At 37.8% G+C, this 12,805-nt stretch overlaps 1 long non-coding RNA gene across 2 annotated transcripts in view; it reads left to right on the top strand.

Moving 5' to 3' along the window:
* The first annotated feature begins 3,558 nt into the window (after nt 1–3,558).
* The window catches only part of LOC132533863 (uncharacterized), a 31,809-nt gene continuing 22,562 nt past the window's right edge, over nt 3,559–12,805 (top strand). The window contains exons 1-2 of one of the 2 annotated variants that reach the window (XR_009545612.1): nt 3,559–3,677; nt 4,600–4,710. This is a non-coding gene — a long non-coding RNA (uncharacterized LOC132533863). Of the gene's footprint in view, nt 3,678–3,721; nt 4,056–4,599; nt 4,711–12,805 lie in introns of those variants that run through there. The other variant, XR_009545611.1, reaches the window with a different exon arrangement.

Raw genomic sequence — 12,805 nt, 5'->3', positions numbered from 1 at the left:
TAAGAAGATAAGACTAAAGGATTACTGAAATGCATTAAAGGAGTATTAAAACTACCAAATCATAAATAAAAATCTGTTAGTATATCGATGGCAAAATAAAATGTAGAACTAAATATAAGAAACTACTGTTTTATGATGATTCTGTGGTGGCATTTAAAACAGAATGCTTATTTAACTGGAAGTGTTAATTTAATTATATTTAGGTCTTGATGTTTAAAATTAGGGCTAAATCAGAAATATATACATATATATATCCATCATTCTATTATGGTTTTTCAGAAAATAGAAGTGATCATAATCATTCACTTTATCTTTTTCATTTTTATAGGAAAATGTCAAAAGTTTTATCTCATGAATATCCTTGAAGAGTCTTTAAAAGGGAAAACTTCATCTTTAGGTAAGGAAACGCTTTCTTTTGTTTTTCGATCTATTGAAAAGAGAATATTCTAATTAAAGAAGCAGTATACATTTAGGATTTACTTATGTTAGCTGAAATAAAATATCTGAAAGTCATGGAAAGTAGGATTTTTAAGTATAAGAAAACAAATTATTGGGAAAAACTTTATATAAAAATATCAATTTGTTAGGAAAAAAAAAAGACTTGTTTCTGCACTTCTCATAGACTGACATGATAGGGGATGCCAGCTATCCACCTTTTGAAGCATCTGTAAGTTAAAAATTTTTAATTGCATTTAGAAAAATTTAAAACTAAACATTTTTCAGACACATATATTTCTAAACCTAAATGTAAATAGATCTGATAATAAAAAATAGATTGTTCTGATGGATATGAAAGACTGGCCACTGCTTTAAAAAACAGGCCATGAATTAAAGTTAATTAAATTTTGGGTAGTAACTACAAAAACAAGAAAAAAAAAATAACTTAAACTCTGGGATATATTCACATGCTAGGAAAATACTGCTTTGTAAGTCTTAATGTAAATATAAGCAATTTGCTTAATCAGGCAAGAATCTGTCCTTTGTGTATAACTTCTTTTCAGTTATTGTTTATGTCATACCGGTGACAAAGAAAAGACAGAATAACTTTTTGAGCATATTAGAATATTAGCAATGTATTCTACATTTGATAGTAATTCTATTAGTGCTGTTACTTGCATAAAAAGTCTAGCTTACTTATTCAAAAATCAAATTTTTCCAAGTAAATAAATTAAAAAGAAATTTAAAGCATTTAAACATTTAGAAATGCCTTGAGGTATTTTTTTTTAAGAGAATGAAAGAAGTATTAACAACAAATAAATGTAGAATCTGTTGTAAGATATATACATTTGGACATCTAGGTTTGTCACCAATACCATATTAGTAAAAAGGACTAGAATTACAATTTTTATTTTCTTTTAATATATGTTCTTAAAAGTAGCAAAACGTCTCATTTTAATTACATCAATACGCTTACAAATGCACATATTATTAAATTGTACTATAAAAGTTTAGGTTTTTACAAAATACAAGCACTATGATGAACCTAAAATTTTCAGGACAAAAAAAAAAACCTAAATATTTTGACATTAAAGAGTTAATTTCTGGAAGAAATTGGTTTTTCCCTATAAAGATACTCACATTAATAAATTTGTAAGTTAAGACTTATTCAAATTATTTAAGTAGGATATACTAAACGTCTAAGCTATTTTTAAAAGAATTATAGCAACCTGAGAAAATGATAATATTATCTCCACTGTAATCTTTAAACAAGACCCTTTAATATATAGGTTTTTAAATCATATTTTGAAAGATGCAATAATAGAAAAGAAAAAAGATAACCTTCCTGTAGGAAAATATAATCTGACAAAATTGAGGAAAGCGTTATAAGCATGTAATTACTGCATAAAACAAGTGTTATTTTTTATTTTTTTTGTGTGTGTGTATGTTTTTGTTTTCGTTTTTTAGCCTTTCCTATGACTCACATATTTTAGTATCAGGAAAATAATATATGACATATGCATTATGGTTTTATGGTCTGGCAGCTATTAAAAATAGAGGGAAAATGTAGCTTTGCCTAGATAAATGCTAACTAAAGTGGTAAATGAAAATTGGAAAAATACAGAAGATTAAAATAACATAATGAACTAAAATTTAAAATATGGAGATGTAAATATATGTGTTAGTGTATACATTTCTCTTAGTTGTTAGTGAAACTACATACTGCATGAAGTGAAAAACAAAATGATGGAGAAGTTTCAGTTTTCTCATTGTAGCTTACTGAATCACAAAAATTACCAATAAGCTAAAGGTATTATTAATGGATATGTTTAAAATGAAATTTTGTAGACTCTTGCTGAAGGTGTATCTTTCAGTAAGAGTTTAGGTTTTGTGTGTGTATTGGTATTTCAGAGATTTGTGCTTTCAAATTCATGATATCTTTTGAGTGATTTTTCAAATGGCAAAATGTTCCTATGGATAATCGGGCACTGTGTTAATTTTATTCTATATTTGGGCATAAGGAAAATAGCAGGTACTTTTGGAAAACTAGTTGTTGTTAAGAGTGCACACCAAATACCAAACAATTATTTTATCTATTGCATCTGAGCAACATCTGAGCAACATCTGAGCAACATCTGAGCAAGTTACTGATTGTGTAAATACAACTTAAACACTTAACTTATATTACTGATACAGTGATCTTTAAATATAATTATCATCATTACCGAAATTATGGCCAATATACTAAAAAGAGGTGCATTTTAAAACCTATTTTTAATTAAAATGAGAAAGGTCTTGAAGGAGTTCTTTGAGAGTAAATATATGGTTGTGCAGCTCTCTGAAAGAATGAGGTCTGCTTATTTTTAAAATTATATTAAAATGTTTTTTTACTTGTTATTTACTGATATTTTAAGGTCATAAAGAATAGAACATTAGTATACAGTATTTCTGATTTTTTTTTGTATGAATAGTGAGAAAGAGAAAGTGGAATATGTTGGTACGACAGGGGTTTTCCTCTTGAAAAAAATTAACTAAAAATTCAAAAGATATATTTCCATTGCGAACTTTTCTTATTAGGATTTATTCGGGTTTGAATGAATTTTCTAAGACAAAATAATTGACCAAATTTATCTAATAAAATGGGGAGATATAGAATATTGTGGTCAGTTGTAGGATAGCCTTTCTGGTTGATTCCTACAACTTAGGAAACAGATTTTCAGTGAATTTTATTGAACACCAAAATGTATGGACTGTAATAATTTAGAAAAATGCTAGAGAAAGTATAAAAAGAGGAGATTAAGTGAAACTAAACGTGCCCTTTAAGTGATAAACATTTGGCATTATGAGGAGTGGCTCAGGACAAAACAAACAGCATTCGGTCATAGAAATTTTTCTGGACAGCTGAAGTTGTTTGTGTGATAAAATAAAGCGGTGGGATAACGCTACTATAACTGCTTGAAAGAATCCCTAAAGTTTGATTGTGAGGAGGAAAGTGCAACAATTGGGAGTTGGGAGGGGGAGGGGAGCAGGGTTCGCCTGTCCCTTCGCCACGACAGGGTTAACTGCAGCCCCGCCCGGTGCACTCTGGGAGTTGTAGGCCAAGGGCATTGTGGGAGTTGTCGTAAAATGCCTGTTTTCGCCGAATGATGGCTGCCTCCGAGGCTGTAGTTGGGCTCTCTGTTCTTTCGGATGATTTAGGGGGCTCTTTGTACGGTCACAAGGGCACCAACAGCCCCCAGGTTGTCAAGGGCTGTAAATTGTGTGCCTGGGGTGGGGTGGGAGGTGTGCACGTGTGCTCTGAAGGGATAATGTCGGAGCCTATTGTCTCTAGATGGGCCCAGGGTGCCTCTTAGGGCTGCAGACTCCGGGAGGGGCCTCAGCTTGCAGGACCCTGGTGGTCTGGCCTTCCGATCTCTAAATGTCTGGGTGCCCCGGCGCCTAAATGTTTCGGGGTGCGCATAATTGGCTGTAGTTTGTATCGCGTGCCCCTCCCCCCTTTTCTTAAAGTGTTGGACTCTGTTCTTGTAGTCGCTGGTGCTCACAATCCGGTATATGGTTAGGTTGACCTCTTTTTCTTGGGTCTGGAGTGATTTATACAAGTATTGAGACGTTTGAAAGTAAGCACAGCCATATCCTGGGTGTTGCCTGTCTAGGATTTGTGTGTAAAATCGCATGCTTTGTGAGTGTGTCCGTCAGTGTGCCCCTTTGCTTTTGTTTGCACTTGAAGAACTTTGTTCTTGTTTCCTGACACTGTCTCTGGTCGTTACTTCCTATGAAATGTTCCCTATTTTTTTTTTTTGAAATTATTTATTAATGAGAAAGATAGGAAGAGAGAGAAAGAACCAGACATCACTCCTGGTACATGTGCTGCCGGGGATTGAACTTGGGACCTCAAGCTTGAGAATCCAATACTTTAGCCAACGGGCCACCTCCCGGCCCACGAAATGTTCCCTATTAACTTGGACGTGCTCTTAGGTCTTTAGGATCCTCCAGAGACTGTTGTGTAATTGTCTGTAGACAGCTATCACGTGCAATAATGCTGCAAGTACTTTAGTTCTCAGGAGCAAGGCCCGTGGGCTAATCTGATGTGAAATTGCTTAGTTTCTTTAGTGGTTGTCAGATTTGCCTTTAACTTTGTTCTTTTAATCTTGGTTCACACAGTTTGGCTACAAGTTACAACAGTTTGATCTTTGGCAATGTGATAAGTTGGGACATTGGATACTGACATGTAGCTGCAAGTAGCAGAACCTCAGATTCACCCCAGTTACACAAGTAAGTCAATACCTGCCATCTGCCAGCACAGACACAGATCTTGCCATTTCTGCCACAATTTCTACCAAAGTGTAATCGTTTTCTTACAGGCAATATTATGTTAGCTTTAGAATGTTTATTCATGAGAGCAAGGAGGGGAGAGGGCATATGCAATGCCAGCTGTAGTACTCAGGACCTCATGCTTCAGAGTCCAGTTCATTATCCACTGTGCTACCTCTTCTGGCTACAGCAATATTATCTTACAACTTTTCTACAAGTAAAACTTCTTTCTAGATTTCTTTCACGAAGGTTTGATGAAGTAGGGGATTCAAAATAAGGTACAGCAGTACCTTATTGGAAACTAGCTATCAACATCTAGGGTGGGAATGGTTCATAGAGGGAGTGTTCTGTTTTGTCTTGGTATTTAAGTGTACACTGAGCATGCTGCTGCTGCTATGTTGGACCACTTTGAAGTATCTTTACAGAGTTGTTTCATGTTTTGTGATGAACTGAGTTTTCATAACTACCCTTTATTTCCTTAGTATTTGACCACTTGAGACTATAATGGAAGAGAAGAACAGAGCTGAATTCGTTTTTTGTATTTTTCTATTGAATGTGAGTGGGATTCATAAATGAATTTTGTTAACTTGCTAGTAAGGCCTCAGGGAAATAGCTCCTTTCTGACCTGACCTCAGTGAGTCTTAGAGTATGAATTTGCCAATTGGAAAAGGATCGGGAAATACGTTGTGTTCTGTGTCACATTTAATCAAGGTCCATACCTACAATAAAGTTAGTCATGGGAATTTTCTATTTACCTAGTATGAGTAAAAATAATATTTACATGAAACTGTATGTAACCTACTAAGTGCAATAGCATTCCATCTTTATTATTATTATTTAGTTATCTTTATTTATTTATTGGATAGAAACAGCCAGAAATCAAGGGAGAGGGGTGATAGACAGAGAGACACCTACAACACTTCTTTACCACTCGCAAAGCTTTTCCCCTGCAGGTGGGGGCTGGGGGCTCAAACTCGCATCCTTGCACATTGTAACATGTGCACTCAACTAGGTGTGCCACCAGCCAGCCCCACCCCCCTCATCTACACTTTGCTGGTGAATAATAAGGTTCCTAGGAAAAATATTTTAATTTTTTTTAAAGTTTGAATATTAAAAAATTTATTAGTGGGGCGGGGGTAGATAGCATAATGGTTATTCAAAGAGGCTCTCATGCCTGAGGCTCCAAAGTGCCAGGTTCAATCCCCTGCACCACAATAAGCCAGAGCTGTGCAGTGCTCTGATGTTTCTCTCTGTGTCTTTCTCTCTCTGAATCTCTCTCAAAAATAAAATAAATAAAATTTTAAAAAAAGTTTTTTTAAAAAAAAAAGTTGTATTCTCAAAAAAAAAAATATTAGTGATTTAATAAGGATTAACAAGGTTGTAAAATAACAGGGGTACAATTCCATATAGTTCACACCACCAGAGTTCTGTGTCCCATCCCCTCCATTGGAAGCTTCCCAATTCTTTATCCCTCTAGAATTATGGACCAAAATTCTTTATGGGATGCAGAAGCTGGAGGTTCTGACTTCTGTAATTGCTTCTCTGTTGAACATGGGAGATTGACAGGTTGATCAGTACCCCCAGTCTGTTTCTGTCTTTCCATAATGGGGTAAAGTTTGAATCTTAATGTTATAAGAAGAGTCTGAGGGGGGTGGGTGGTGGCACACCCGATTGAGTGCACATTACCATATGCAAGGGCCTGGAGTCAAGCCCCCAATTTCCACTTGTAGGGGGGAAGCTTCACAAGTGGTGAAGCAGGGCTGCGGGTGTCTCTCTTTTCTCTTTCCCCTTCTGCCTCCTCCTTCCATTTTAGTTTCTGACTGTCTCTATCCAATAAACCAACCTTAAGATGAGAAGAGTCTGAAAGAGTGGGAAGGTAGAGTGCACCTGGTAGAATCCACATGTTAACCATGCTCCAGGGCCCAGGTTTGAGGCTTGGGTCAGCAAATGAGAGCCCCTGTGTTTGTGTCGGGGGTAGGGGGGCTTCACAAGTGGTGGAATGGTGCTGCAGTGTCTCTTGTTCTTGCTTGCTTTGTGTCTTCTTTAAAATTACTAGTTTTGTGAAATCACCAAAATAAATTAAAATATCTTGGGAGACAGTGAGATCTGTGCCTGCCTGTATCCTGAAGGCCCAGAGCTGGACCACAGGGCCGTAGCTGGCTGCCACTGTGCAGGTGTGTGTGGGCTGTAACGCGGAGGAGATATAGAGAGAGGAGATCCGGAGCCGAGAGGGAACACAGTTCTTTATTAGCGCTGGCACCTCAGAGTTGGGTGAGAGCGCAATGGTTCGGCCCACGTGGAGCTAGCCAAAATGGTCGCCTGGTGCAGCAACCTTCCCTGCGTCTAATCACCGAAGTGAAAAGCGGGCAAGAGAGCGGGCTAGAGAGAGAGAGGGGCTGAAGAAGAAGGGCTTTATAGGGCAAAAACCGGGAGTGACGAGCGGGGATAGGATTGGTTGGGAAGAGCACTTCAAGAATATCATATTAACTCTTGGAGGAACTGGCACTAGCCTGAGGGGACATCTGCACAGCATCTCCCAGGAAAAATATTTTAATTTTTACTATGCCTACCAGTGATTAATTTTATTTTGTAATTCTTCCTACATGTATTCCCAAAAGAGAACACATTATCTTTGCTCTTCTGGGCTCTTAATTTTTTAAAGAAGATTTTTTTAAATGTGTTTTAAAATATATTTATTTTTTTATTGGATAGAGACAGAGAAATTGAGTGGAGAGGAGAAGGTAGAGAGGGAAAGAGACACAGAGACACCTGCAGCCCTAATTCACCACTTGTGAAACCTTCCCCTTGAAGGTGGGAATCAGAGGCTCGAATTTGAAGCCTTGTGCATTGTAATGTGCGCACTTAAGCAGGTGTACCACTGCCTGGCCCCTCTTAATTTTTTAAAGATGATTAATCATGATTTTTAAAAAATATTTTATTTTATTTATTCCCTTTTGTTGCCCTTGTTGTTTTATTGTTGTAGTTATTATTGTTGTTGTCGTCGTTGTTGGATAGGACAGAGAGAGATGGAGAGAGGAGGGGAAGACAGAGAGGGGGAGAGAAAGACAGACACCTGCAGACCTGCTTCACCGCCTGTGAAGCGACTCCCCTGCAGGTGGGGAGCCGGGATTCGAACCGGGATCCTTATGCCGGTCCTTGTGCTTTGCGCCACCTGCGCTTAACCTGCTGCGCTACAGCCCGACTCCCAATCATGATTTTTAAAGTAATAAGAACAGATAATTACATTTGATCTTAGCTAGACAGCCAAGAAGTGGTAAACATACTTGATTTTTATGATTAAGACATAGCTAATCTTTATTGAGATTAAAAGATAATGTGGCCTGGGAGGTTGTGCAACAGATAAAGTGTTGGACTTTCATGCACGAATACCCAAAATCAATCCCTGGTGTTACATACATCCGCGTGATGCTTTGATTCCCCTCCCCCACTCCCATCTCATTAATAAAAATTTTTAAATAGAATAGTTTAGAAAGGGTTGAATTCTTTAAGCATAAGGAAGTATACGGTCCTGAGTTTGATCCCCAGCATCACATGTGCCAGAGTGATGCTCTATTTCTCATCTCCTCATTGTAAATAAATACATCTCTTTTTCAAAAATAACACAAATGCAAACTTTTTCTCTTCTATCTGGTATCATTATTTTAGTTTTTAATTAAGCATATAATGGAATTAATTTGAAGATAGCTGTGAAATGGCTTTATCAGTATGATAGACCACTACTATTACTTGTGTCATATAGTTTAACCTGATTACTTCGCCCTAACAAAAGACCTCGAAGAGGAAACTAATAGCAAATGATACTGACCTCTTCCATTCTTCTACCTAAAGATGAGAACTTGGAAAAAAAAATTTTTTTAAGGTTTTTATTTATTAATGAGAAAGTAGGAGAAGAGAGAGAAAGAACCAGACATCACTCTGGTACATATGCTGCTGGGGTTAAACTCAGGACCTCAAGCTTCAGAGTCCAACGCTTTATCCACTGCGCCACCTTCCGGACCACGAAAACTAATTTTTTTATAAATGCAAAACACTTGAAGTAAGTGATTTGTAAAGAACTTTATAAGTAGTAGGAAAAAATGGAAGGGCTGTGCCATGATTTGACCACACACAAGAAAAAGTAATGTGGCAGAGTGTTTTTTTTTCCCTAAAAATGACAACATCCAGCAGTATCTTTTAGCTCATGCATCTATAGTGTGGTGTGGTTATTGTCTTCAAAAGGTGATGCCAGTTCACCTCCTTTGACTATTTCAACTAAGAGAATAAAGAAGAAATGCTGGTGTGTCATTTCCAAGTATTGCTCTTACCTGCCCTTCCAGTGCCTCTTGGATGCCAGCTATTATGTAGGGTATGCAGTTATCCTGAATGTGTTGTGAGAAGTCAGAGTTCTGTACAGAGACCCTGAAAGATCAGGAATCTACCTAGTAGGAGAAGCCATGCTGCGTCATGCACTAGACCCATAAGGGAAGAAACCACTTAGAAATAGATTCTTCAACCCCAGCTGCCCTCACTATTGCTATATAAATCAGTTAGGTCACCCTGTGGGGTCCTTTCCAATTTTTGACACGTAATCTTTTCAGCCAAGAGAAGTGGTAATTTAGTTTTTTAATTTATTTAGTTTTTTTATTGCAACCAGGGTTATGGCTAGGGCTCTGTGCTGGCACAATGAGTCCACTGCTCCCAGCAGCCATTTTATTTTTCCTCTTTCTACTTTTTTTTAATTTGCCGGAACAGAGAGAAAGTGAGAGAGGACAGGGAGATAAAGAGAGAAAGAGAAAGATATACTCCCTGCAGGTGGGGCATGGGGCTTGAACTTGGTAATATGTCCTTAGTAAAAAGTCTACAGACAGACTATGACCCACATAGTCACCGACTGCCACCTCTCCAGATTCAAAGGAGGTCTCGAAACTTTACATCAGGCTCAACCTGACGCTGTTGACTGGCTACGGAAGAAGGGCAAACGCTAGAAGAAGAAGAAGTAAAAAGTCCTTGCATTTGGTAATATGTTTGTTTAACCTGGTGCACTACTTGCCCACCCCCCAAGTGATGATTTTAAGTTTCTCGAGTTTGAGGCTGTGTGCATTTACAATAGATAGTAAACTAACACTGGGAAAAAATATTTCATAATTTATAATGGATGACAGCGTAGGAAAACTATATTTGTCTAAGTGTAGCAAGGAACTATTACGTATAATTAAAGAAGGACTATCCAGGTTAAATAGAAACCAAAAAAAAACCCAATAGGTGGAGTCAGGCGGTAGCACAGCGGGTTAAGCGCATGTGGTGCAAAGCGCAAGGACCGGCATAAAAATACCAGTTCGAGCCCCTGGCTCCCCATCTGCAGGGGAGTCGCTTCACAGGCGGTGAAGCAGGTCTGCAGGTGTCTGTCTTTCTCTCCCCCTCTCTGTCTTCCCCTCCTCTCTCCATTTCTCTCTGTCCTGTCCGACAACAATGGCTTCATCAATAACAATAATAACTACAAAAAAAAAAAAACAATAGGAAAACATAAGGCTCTTAACAGTCAGTTGTTTTATTTATTTTTTTAACTTTTTTGAAAGAAAATATTTTATTTGTTAATTGATTTATTTTTTAATATTTAATTTATTTATTCCTTTTTGTCACCCTTGTTGTTTTATTGTAGTTATTTTTTTTCATCTTTACAGTGATTCATATATTTAGGAAAAATAGCCATCTGAAGTCAGCAGCAGTAGATTTATTTTCCAGGTGAATTATAAATCTTTGAAATAGTTACAACTTATAAATCTTTCTACAGCCTTGTTGTAAAGGGGTCTCAAGGCAGTATTAGCAGTTACAGTAGAAAAAAAAAAAGGGGAGAGAGAGAATGGGCAAACCAGAAACCAGTTAGCTAGCTGCTGGCTAGGAAATGGACTGTTTGCAGATTACTTGGCATTTGTCCCTGCAAAGAAGTGAATCCTCTTTCTCTACCTCTTTACTCTGCTTTTTTTTTTTTTTTTTAATTTCTTTACTGGAAAATTAATGTTTTACATTCACATTCAACAGTAAATACAATAGTTTATACATGCATAATATTCCCCAGTTTCCCATATAACAATACAACCCCCACTCTGTCATCCTTCTTGGACCTGTATTCTCCCCACCCACTCCAGAGTCTTTTACTTTGTTGCGATACGCCATTTCCATTTCAGGTTCTACTTGTGTTTTTTTGGGTTTTTTTTCCTGATCTTGTTTTTCAACTTCTGCCTGAGAGTGAGATCATCCCATACTCATCCTTCCGTTTCTGACTTATTTCACTTAGCATGAATTTTTCAAGGTCCATCCAAGATCGGCTGAAAACAGTGAAGTCACCATTTTTTACAGCTGAGTAGTATGCCATAGTGTATATATACCACAACTTGCTCAGCCACTCATCTGTTGTTGGACACCTGGGTTGCTTCCAGGTTTTGGCTATTACAAATTGTGCTGCCAAGAACATATGTGTACACAGATCTTTTTGGATGGATGTGTTGGGTTCCTTAGGATATATCCCCAGGAGAGGAATTGCTGGATCATAGGGTAGGTCCATTTCTAGCCTTCTGAGAGTTCTCCAGACTGTTCTCCACAGAGGTTGGACCCATTGACATTCCCACCAACAGTACAGGAGGGTTCCTTTGACGCACCCTTTCCAGAATTTGCTGCTGTTACCTTTTCTGATGTATGACATTCTCACAGGAGTGAAGTGATATCTCATTGTTGTTGTAGTTATTTTTGTTGTCTATCCAACAACAACTGTGACAATGATAACAACTACAACAAGGGCAACAAAATGGGAGAAATAACCTCCAGAAGCAGTGGATTTGTAGTGCAGGCGCCGAGCCCCAGCAATAACCCTGGAGGCAAAAATAAATAAATAAACAAATAAATAAATGCTCATGTCCTAGCAACAAATATAACAGTGCAAAATGCTTAAGGATATATTTTGAAGTATACACAAACCTATATGCAAAAACTGTAAAAAAAAATTCCCATGAGAAATCAAAGAATGTTTAATCTTTAATAATATGCCATATCCATTGATTGGAAGACACCATTACTTACTTACTTCAGAGTTTGAGCTGTGGTGAACCGGGTTAAGCGCCATAGTACAAAGCACAAGGATCCCGGATCAAGCCCCCAGCTCCCCACCTGCAGGGGAGTGGGTCACTTCACAGCGGTAAAGAAGGTCTGCAGGTTTCTGTGTGTCTCTCCCCTCCCTATCTTCCCCCCCCCTCAATTTTTTTATGTTCTGTCCAACAACAGTAACAAAAAAAGGGCGGCAGTATAACAAGGGCAACAAAAGGGGAACAAATAGCCTCCAGAAGCAGTGGTGCAGGCACCGAGCCCCAGCAATCACCCTGGAGGCCAAAAAAAAAAAAGACTTATTTTGCCTACTTTCTTTTTTTTTTTTTTTTAACTATTTTATTTATTTTCCTTTTTTGTTGCCCTTGTTATTTTTATCATTGTTGTGGTTATTATTATTGTTGTTACTGATGTTGTTGTTGCTGGATAGGTCAGAGAGAAATGGAGAAAGGAGGGGAAGACAGAGATGGAGAAAGAAAGACACCTATAGACCTGCTTCACCACTTGTAAAATGACACCCCTGCAGGTGGGGAGCCTGGAGCTCGAACCGGGATCCTTGAGCTGGTCCTTATGCTTTGCGCCATAAGCGCTTAACTTGCTGCACTAAAGCCCATCTGTCCTTCCCACTTACTTTCAAACTAAGTTAATACAGTGTGATTTTTACCCCCATCTCCAATTGGGGCTTTACCTCTCAGAACCAACTTTTTCAGATAAAGAGGAAGCGGGGAAGTTTCCTTCAGTGTGGTGGGGGCTTGACTCAGACTTGGGTTTCACACATGAAAAAGCAGGTATGTTCCCACTTGAGCTATCTTGTCAGCCTGAAAGGGTGTCCTTTTAACATAATGGTAGGTAAGTAAATCAGTAGGGCAGAATAGAAGCATACACTAATAATATAAAGTGATCTTCAACTCAAGTTCCAGTATAAACCAATAAGAAAAAGGTGTGTTTCTGTATAAGTGTA

The sequence above is a fragment of the Erinaceus europaeus genome, chromosome 17 (assembly GCF_950295315.1).
Source record: "Erinaceus europaeus chromosome 17, mEriEur2.1, whole genome shotgun sequence".
NCBI lineage: Eukaryota > Metazoa > Chordata > Mammalia > Eulipotyphla > Erinaceidae > Erinaceus > Erinaceus europaeus.
The sequence above is the reverse complement of the archived record's forward strand: the minus strand, read 5'-3'. Positions and strand labels throughout refer to the sequence as shown.